Source organism: Triticum aestivum, chromosome 7D, assembly GCF_018294505.1.
Source record: "Triticum aestivum cultivar Chinese Spring chromosome 7D, IWGSC CS RefSeq v2.1, whole genome shotgun sequence".
Classification (NCBI taxonomy): Eukaryota; Viridiplantae; Streptophyta; class Magnoliopsida; order Poales; family Poaceae; genus Triticum; species Triticum aestivum.
In genome coordinates this window covers 28,063,537-28,071,065 of record NC_057814.1, presented here as the reverse complement: position 1 = coordinate 28,071,065, position 7,529 = coordinate 28,063,537, and the positions used below count along the sequence as shown (strand labels likewise).

The 7,529-nt window shown below is 47.5% G+C and overlaps 1 long non-coding RNA gene across 2 annotated transcripts in view; it reads right to left on the bottom strand.

Moving 5' to 3' along the window:
* The window catches only part of LOC123169341 (uncharacterized), a 3,927-nt gene extending 3,291 nt beyond the window's left edge, over positions 1–636 (bottom strand). Inside the window, exons 1-2 of one of the 2 annotated variants that reach the window (XR_006484757.1) lie at positions 209–636; positions 43–139 (exon numbers count right to left, since the gene is read on the bottom strand). This is a non-coding gene — a long non-coding RNA (uncharacterized lncRNA). The remainder of the gene's footprint in view (positions 1–42; positions 140–208) is intronic. The other variant, XR_006484756.1, reaches the window with a different exon arrangement.
* Between the last annotated feature and the right edge of the window lie 6,893 nt (positions 637–7,529).

Genomic DNA, 7,529 nt, shown 5'->3' with positions numbered 1-7,529 from the left:
GACTAAAACGCTGCAAGGAGGAAGGAAGGGTCGTGGCCTTACCACCGCTTTGGTGCAGGGGCGCCGGAAATGGCTGGCAGTGGCGGATCGGACTAAACGGGAAGAGAAGGGACGCGTCCCTGCATCTATCGAGCTGCAGCTGCGTGGCGAAGGAAATCAGGGGAGGAGATCAAATCAAATCGAAGAGAAAGGATGGGCGAGGGTTGACCTTGAAGCGCAGCCATGTGTGTGCCCACGTGGCTCTCATGGCCTCCATCGACGGATGGTCGATCTGGGATCGGAGGAAGCAGCCTCCCACGTTGACCTCCGTCATGGGATCCTTGACGAAGCCCTCTTCTCAGCCATGGGAGGAAGCTGGATAGGGAGGAAGAGGACGCCGGTTCTGGCCGTGGCAGATCTGACCGCCGCCCGACCCGCATCAACGGTACCGGCGCCACGTGCACTAGGTTCGCCTTAAGGGAAGTCCCCGCCTCTGGGGACGAGGATGTCGTCGCGGCGGTTGCGGGACGCATAGGGGCAGATGGCCATGGATGGAGAGGTGGCGGCGGTCGTGGATGGGGAGGGGGAGGATCTGAAAGAGGAGGACGGCGAGATCAGGGGAGTCGGGGCGGACAAAGGGGAAGGAAGAAGCCGGCGGAGATCTACATAGGAGTTGACTGCTTGCCGTTGGATCACGGAAGAGTAGACGGTCTGGATTTGTGATCCGTGGGTGGGCTCGCTCCACCAATCACATCGCAAGTTCTTCCTCTCGCTGGATTGCCACGTCAGCACCATCCATCCATCACGGTCTAAATGGTGTATAAGAACGGAGCAAATTGTTCGAACCATGACGATTATGGTGACGGTCTCTCTTTGTCTGTCATGATGGGTCTATGATTTGGGGTGCCATCCTCACGTTGCTTATATATGACGGATTTTGCGACGAACCAGATAAATCGTCATAAATAATGCAGTTTCTGGCAATATCATCACAATTCCATCATGGATTAACATGTTTTTTGTAGTGGGATGACCGGGTGAGCGGTACGGGTTCGAGAGAAGGTGCGGAAGCTGCCGGGGAAGAAGAACCAGCGGCTGGTGCACGCGCGGGTGCGGGTCGGCGCGTCGCTCGAGGCCGTCTGGGCCACGCTCACCGACTACAAGGACCTCGCCGGTTTCATCCCCGGCCTCTCCGAGTGCCGCCTCCTCCAGGACGCCGCTTTCGCCCGCCTGTAGGTGTTGCGATGCACATCTATAAGGAGGAGATTTGGGAGAAAGGAATAACTTGAGGTAGTGTTCGTTCGATGGACTCTGGTCGGTGTGGTTCGTAGTGTCGATGCCGACATGACACCGTGAGGACCGAGGAACCCGAATGAGAGAGCTCAGATCCAATCTTGACAATTTGTCGCTCCCGGGCTGCCAACTCACCCGGGCTTCTAGTGCGAGGACAACGCCGATCCATATAATCCAATCCAAGGAAGACCCGATGACCATGCCGAAGTAGAACCTCGCAAGGGAAAGATTGGCGTTGTGAGAATCACATGGCAGAAATAGTAGCTATCGCCTATCATGGCATACTAGAACCTCGCATGAAAATACCTACACCAAGAACATATATAGATTGTCTCCGTCGAAGGTGTTGTGGTTTCCACACATATGGGGAGAATAGAGCCATAGCTCATCTGTCTTATCATCATCTCTGTCCTAGATCAAGTAGTTTATACACACATAGATAGGGGATCATCATGTTAATCATGTTAAGTATCATGATTGGATTGGAAATATAGGATAGCCGGATGCATTGGGCTCGCCGGCTGCGTCGTGCTCGCCAGCTGCCTCAGCTCGGGCGCGACTGCTGCTTTGGTCACTCGAGCCTTGCTGCCCGAGCTGACACGCTCGTCTGCACGTCGTCCGACGCCATCCATCGTAGCCGGCTTCATCTTGGACTCCGCCGCCACCCCCGCCTCCACCAAGCAGCGTCGTCGACCTCGTGCGGGCCCGCCCGCCCATGATCCGCCTCATCTACGCCGTGCGGCCGATCTGGCCCGTCGGTGGCGTGCGCCTCCGCAGGTCCCGTGAAGACTCTCCCTAGTACAATGCGCCCCTCCATCGATCGAGCATCGGGCTGCCACCGCCCCGTGGTTCCCCCACGACTGCACCGGCTCGCCCGCCACCACTGCATCACCCCTTCGGATCGTAGCCTCGCTGCACATGGTTCCTCCGGCTGCATCGACACTCGCGCTGTCGTTGCATCGCCCCTTCGAGTCATACTGCGTGTGGCACATGGTCTACACCGCTGCCCTGAGGTCTTCACGCCAATATATTTGGCATTTCCCAACGAGCAAACCCTAGCTAACCGATCTGGCTAGCTAACCGTAACCAGCGCTCCTGGGTTACCAACTCACCGGGGCTTCTAGTGTGAGGACGATGCCGATCCAACATAATCCAATGCCACCACATATATTCGGCATTTTCCAACTAGCAAACCCTAGCTAACTGATCTAGCTATCTAACCGTAACTAGCTCTCTCGAGCTACCAACTCATCGGTGCTTCTAGTGCGAGGACGACGCCGATGCAATATAATCCAATCCAAGGAAGACCATGTTTATATTGTAAAATAACCATCACATACATCGAAGCAACCGATACAAACGGACGCCACACACACCCAAGGCAAGATACATGAATGACGGGCACCGACACACAACCTCAACGACTACCAAGCACCTATAAGATGTCCAAAAAAGGGATCCGGATAGAGCCAACGGAGACCACCAGCGCGAGGAGCAATCATCTTGGAAGATGTGCGACGGACATGCCGTACCGAGGACTCCAAGACGATGCCTCCAGGAAGGGCACGACCACGAACGTCGCCACCGTCCGATCCGAAGATCAAGTTTTCACCCAGAGTAAGATGGAAGGAGTGGGAGGAACACGACGTCCATGGACGCCTTCACCGTCAACCAGTGAACGGACTGGGTATGTACCACGGTGGTTCAACCCCTCCGCCGCAATCCCGGTCCGCCAACCACCCGCAGCCAATTAGGAAGGTGTTGTTTCATCATGGATCTACACTTAGGTTGGGATATGTCAAAAATTTGTGCCTTGGTCAACTGTCGGTCAAAGCAGGAAAAATTTGGCCAGTTCTGAACTACATGTCACAGAAACCTCATGCGACCCTCACTTTAAAACTATTAGGTTATACTCTTGTCTCAGAACATAAGTACTGATGGGATGGGTTGATGAGACGGTCGATCTGTATCAGTCTCGATCTTACATTCCGATCTTGAGATGGGCTGATCTCAGTATCTTTCATTTTACCGGACAATTCGTCGAGGGTTTGTCCACACCAGAGCAGGTCCAACATAATTATGCCGCTTTTGTTCAAACGATAAGCATAGAGATTCACCTATGTAAATTAAACAACCCTGCATCCCAACGCTTTCCCTGTCGGATCTGTCCTACTTCGGATCCACACGCAAGGGGGCGAACGAGCCCTGTCGCCTTAGGTTGGGATATGTCAAAATTTGCATATTTATATATTTCTTATTTATACTGATTTATTGCAACGACTCCTGGGTAGATGGACGGAGGGCTCGGGAATGGAGTGCACGGTATTGGAAGCTTTCGACGGAGCCGCGACCAGAGTCGACTCGGTCGTCGAGGGCGACCCGATCATCGAAGGCGACATTAGTGATCACATGGGTGGTGCAGGATGTTGATACATGTCAATTGTTGGCCGACATATGCTACCTACACTACTTAAGTAGGTAAAAGTATGCAACCAAATTACTATATAAAAATTAGTTTAATTTAAAAAATTCAAAAATAACGAGGTCATTTGGATTTGTGGTTTACAAGTTGCAGATAATCAAAGTTTGGTCAATAGAATTACTATCTTGTTCGATCACATATTTTAGTAATTTTTTTTGCGTGGACATATTTAAGTAATACTATACGCTATCAGACATTCAAAAAAAAGTAATATACGCTATCTGGTGGAGCGCGTCCGCGTCCGCGCAATGGATCAGACGCCCTGTCTGTCTGGTGGGTTGCGCCGACGCCAGGCAGACTGATTTTCCCTTGCTTGCTGTTTTATTGGTATGTAGAACCACACATTCGTGGAGGTTCTTGAGCAGAAGAGCAGATCATGATGCAGGTGGTGGACAAACAAAGCAAATGGCAAATTTTCCCTTTCATGATTTACACTTAAATCGACAACGCTATAAATGGGCATCTTAACATGAAACACTAATCAACATACTTGTGGCCTAGGCAACGTACTGTACCAAGTTAGCCAAGCTAATTAAATTGCTCCACCTAGTACATTACTGCAAAACAAATAACTGATATGTCCTGACCAGTTAGTTCTTTGCAGTGAGAGCTTGTTTCCCTTGATACGATCCCAGTTGTCCAACTTGATGGAACACCTCAGGTCTTTGCAAGGCAGTACCTTGGCATCTTTCCTCCGAAGCTCGCTCAGTAGTCAGTATGAGATGCTTGCCAACAAGGTCCTACAGCCGGGCACTCAGAATCTTGATTAGAACCCAAAAGTGAAGGGCGTCCGCGAGTGTGCAACGCTTCACACGCGCGTAAGCGAGGGTTCCTCCAAGTTGTGGTACCACTGATGCCCACTTTGCAAGATATGTGACTAAAATGCAACTCAGGTGCAAGTTGTGGTACCTAATGTCTTAATACCTCTGTAAACTAGTACGCCCCTTTAATCAGATCATGCGAAATAGTATAATAAATAAAGGAAAAAAAATTAGGAGTCGAGAATACCGTGCTCCCTTTTTTGGCAACACTAAAGGATTGTTGCATTATGTTTGTACGTATTACCATGAATGCTCAATTTGTCGCAATATGTAATAGTTATAGCAACGCAAATAAGGTGAGGCAAAAAGTCACCCTATTACAACCAATACATGCTTTGTTGCAATAGTATCCATGACTAGCGCCACATGTCAGAGTTGTTGCAATATATGTCTAAATATTACCACAAAGATGTACTTTGCAATTGTTGCAATACCTAACCTTTATTGCAACAAGATGACCAATTCATGCAACGGAACAAACTGTCGCAATATCACTACCATATTACAACGCCGATGCAGCTTGTGGCAATACATGGCTTCTATTGCAACAAAACGAGTACTTAGCGCGATGAAACGAAATTGTGAAATATGTAGATCCTATTACCACGAACTGGAATTTTGTGATGATATAGCATTTTATTGCAACAAAAGATAGTTGTATCAATAATTTTTGTTGCAATAGACCGGAATCCTTGTAGTGGACGTCGCACGTACCCGAATACATATGTACCGGCCGGCCACGCGTCTATCCGTGTCCGAATACCCGCGTACCTGGCCAAGCTCGGATGCCGGGACACTCGCACGCTCGAGAAGGAATTGGTCCACCTGCCGATACACAACTAGGTACGGATGAGTATAGGCCATATAGGCCACGGTTTTCCGTACTAGTCAAATGGGAAAAAAAATAAAAAATGAGTTCGACGGTACATGGATGATATTATACTATAATGCTTTCAATAGTGATTTTTTTAAGAAAGAAAAGATCATCCAGATATTTTGTCGACCACATGAAACAAATATGTCACATGCTACATGGATGGATAGATAGATATTAGGAAAAAAGAAGTCCAATAAATAATACAGCTCATGAGTTGTACATGTTACTTGATGTCATACTTGCTACATGATGGCTAAGTTTTTCGGTGGTGTTGGACTCAATATATAGCCTGCATATTTCACTATGTTTATTCATATTTGAGTTACCCTGCCCGCTGTTTCTTTTTCTGCGAGACCACCATGTGCTTATTTAGCCAGGAATCAAGATGTGATTTCTGTCTAGCACACAACAGCTTGATTGAGCTTGGTATCACTAATAGAAAAATGGGCTTTCGTTCGGGCCTGGCCAGCACATTAGTCCCGGTTCTTATACGAACCGGGGCCAATGGGTGCATTCGTCCCGGTTCGTGAGCCTAGGTGGCCGGCCGGGGCCTCGTGGGCTTTGGTCCCGGTTCGTCTAGACCCATTTGTCCCGGTTCTAGGCACGAACCGGGACCAATGGGCCTCGCTCCTGGCCCACATCCATTGGTCCCGGTTCCAGCCACGAACCGGGACAAATGATTTGCCTATATATAGTCCATCGCCGGCGAGCAGAGCACTCCACACTGCTCTGTTTTTTGCTGGCCGGCAAGGGGAGGGCATTTGAGTGCTCTAGCTCACCTCCTATGCACATGAGGTGTTCGATGAAATGTCCGAGCCACACTAGTTAATATTTCTTCTCTCGAAACTCGACCTCTGAGCTCCATTTTCCCCGAGATTTTTCTAGGTTTAGCAGTCCATCACGTCCCGTCCCCGTCTTCACCGCCGTCGATCGCCCGCGCCGATCTCGTCGCCGGCACCACTTTGGTGAGCCTCTTGTTCTTATCTTCTTTCTGAAAGAAAAAAAATTCTTACTTGAGATAAATACTTGTCTAATTTTCTTACTTTTATTATTCCTTGTTATTATTATAGTGCGATGGTTCTGGTATCCGCCCCCGTCGGCCCTCGTCATGTCTATGATTCGGATGTGGTATATATTATCTTTTTATAACTATTTGGTTCATTTATTGTTTATGACAATTATGCCGACCAACGTGACATAGATTTTATTTATGTAGGAGGTGGTTGAACCGGAAATTCCAACCGATCCTATTGTCGAGAGGTTAAATTTAGTTGAAGAAGAAAACAATTACTTGAAAGAAAAAATAAAAAAAATGAGGAGGAGAAGATGATATTGGAGTTGCATGTTGCGGATGTCTTCGATGATCACAAGATCAAGATGGATGCAATGCGGTTGAAGATTAGAAAGATTAGAAAATATGCCATTCATACCGAGGCTTGGAATCATTATGCCGTTGGATCAATTGTTACCTTAGTTGTGATTATGATCGCATTTGTTGTTGCATTGAAAGGTTTTTCATAGTTTCAATGTATGGTTTAACTAGATGCTCTGGAGAGTTATATGTTGTTCAATTTGAACTATGTATGGACTTTGGTTTTAATGTGATCATGAACTACTATTAATTTGGTCACTTATCTCTATCCATGTTCATTTGTAGTGCTTTTCAATTTCAGGGCCTTATAGCTGAAAGAAAGGGTTGAAAATTGATCATATGGCTTTGAATGGTGCATTTTGAACACAGAAAAACTATGGAGTTCAAATAAGTTCAAAAAAATGAAATCCCTTTGTAACAGACGAGTTTCCGTATGAAACTCGGATACTTCGAAAGAGATTGTCCATTTAGTTCACGAAGTGCATCCAGTTTTTGCCGTAAGCCTCTCTACTTTCTTGCACATGCAATGTGGGTGAAATGATGATACCATGCCAACTTTCAACCTTTTCAGAGTTCATTTGTAGTGCTTTTCAATTTCAGGGTCTTATAGCTGAAAAAAATAGTAAATGCATGAAAAATAACAAATGAAGTCAGAAAGGGTTGAAAATTGATGATGTGGCTTTGAATAGTGAATTTTGAACACAG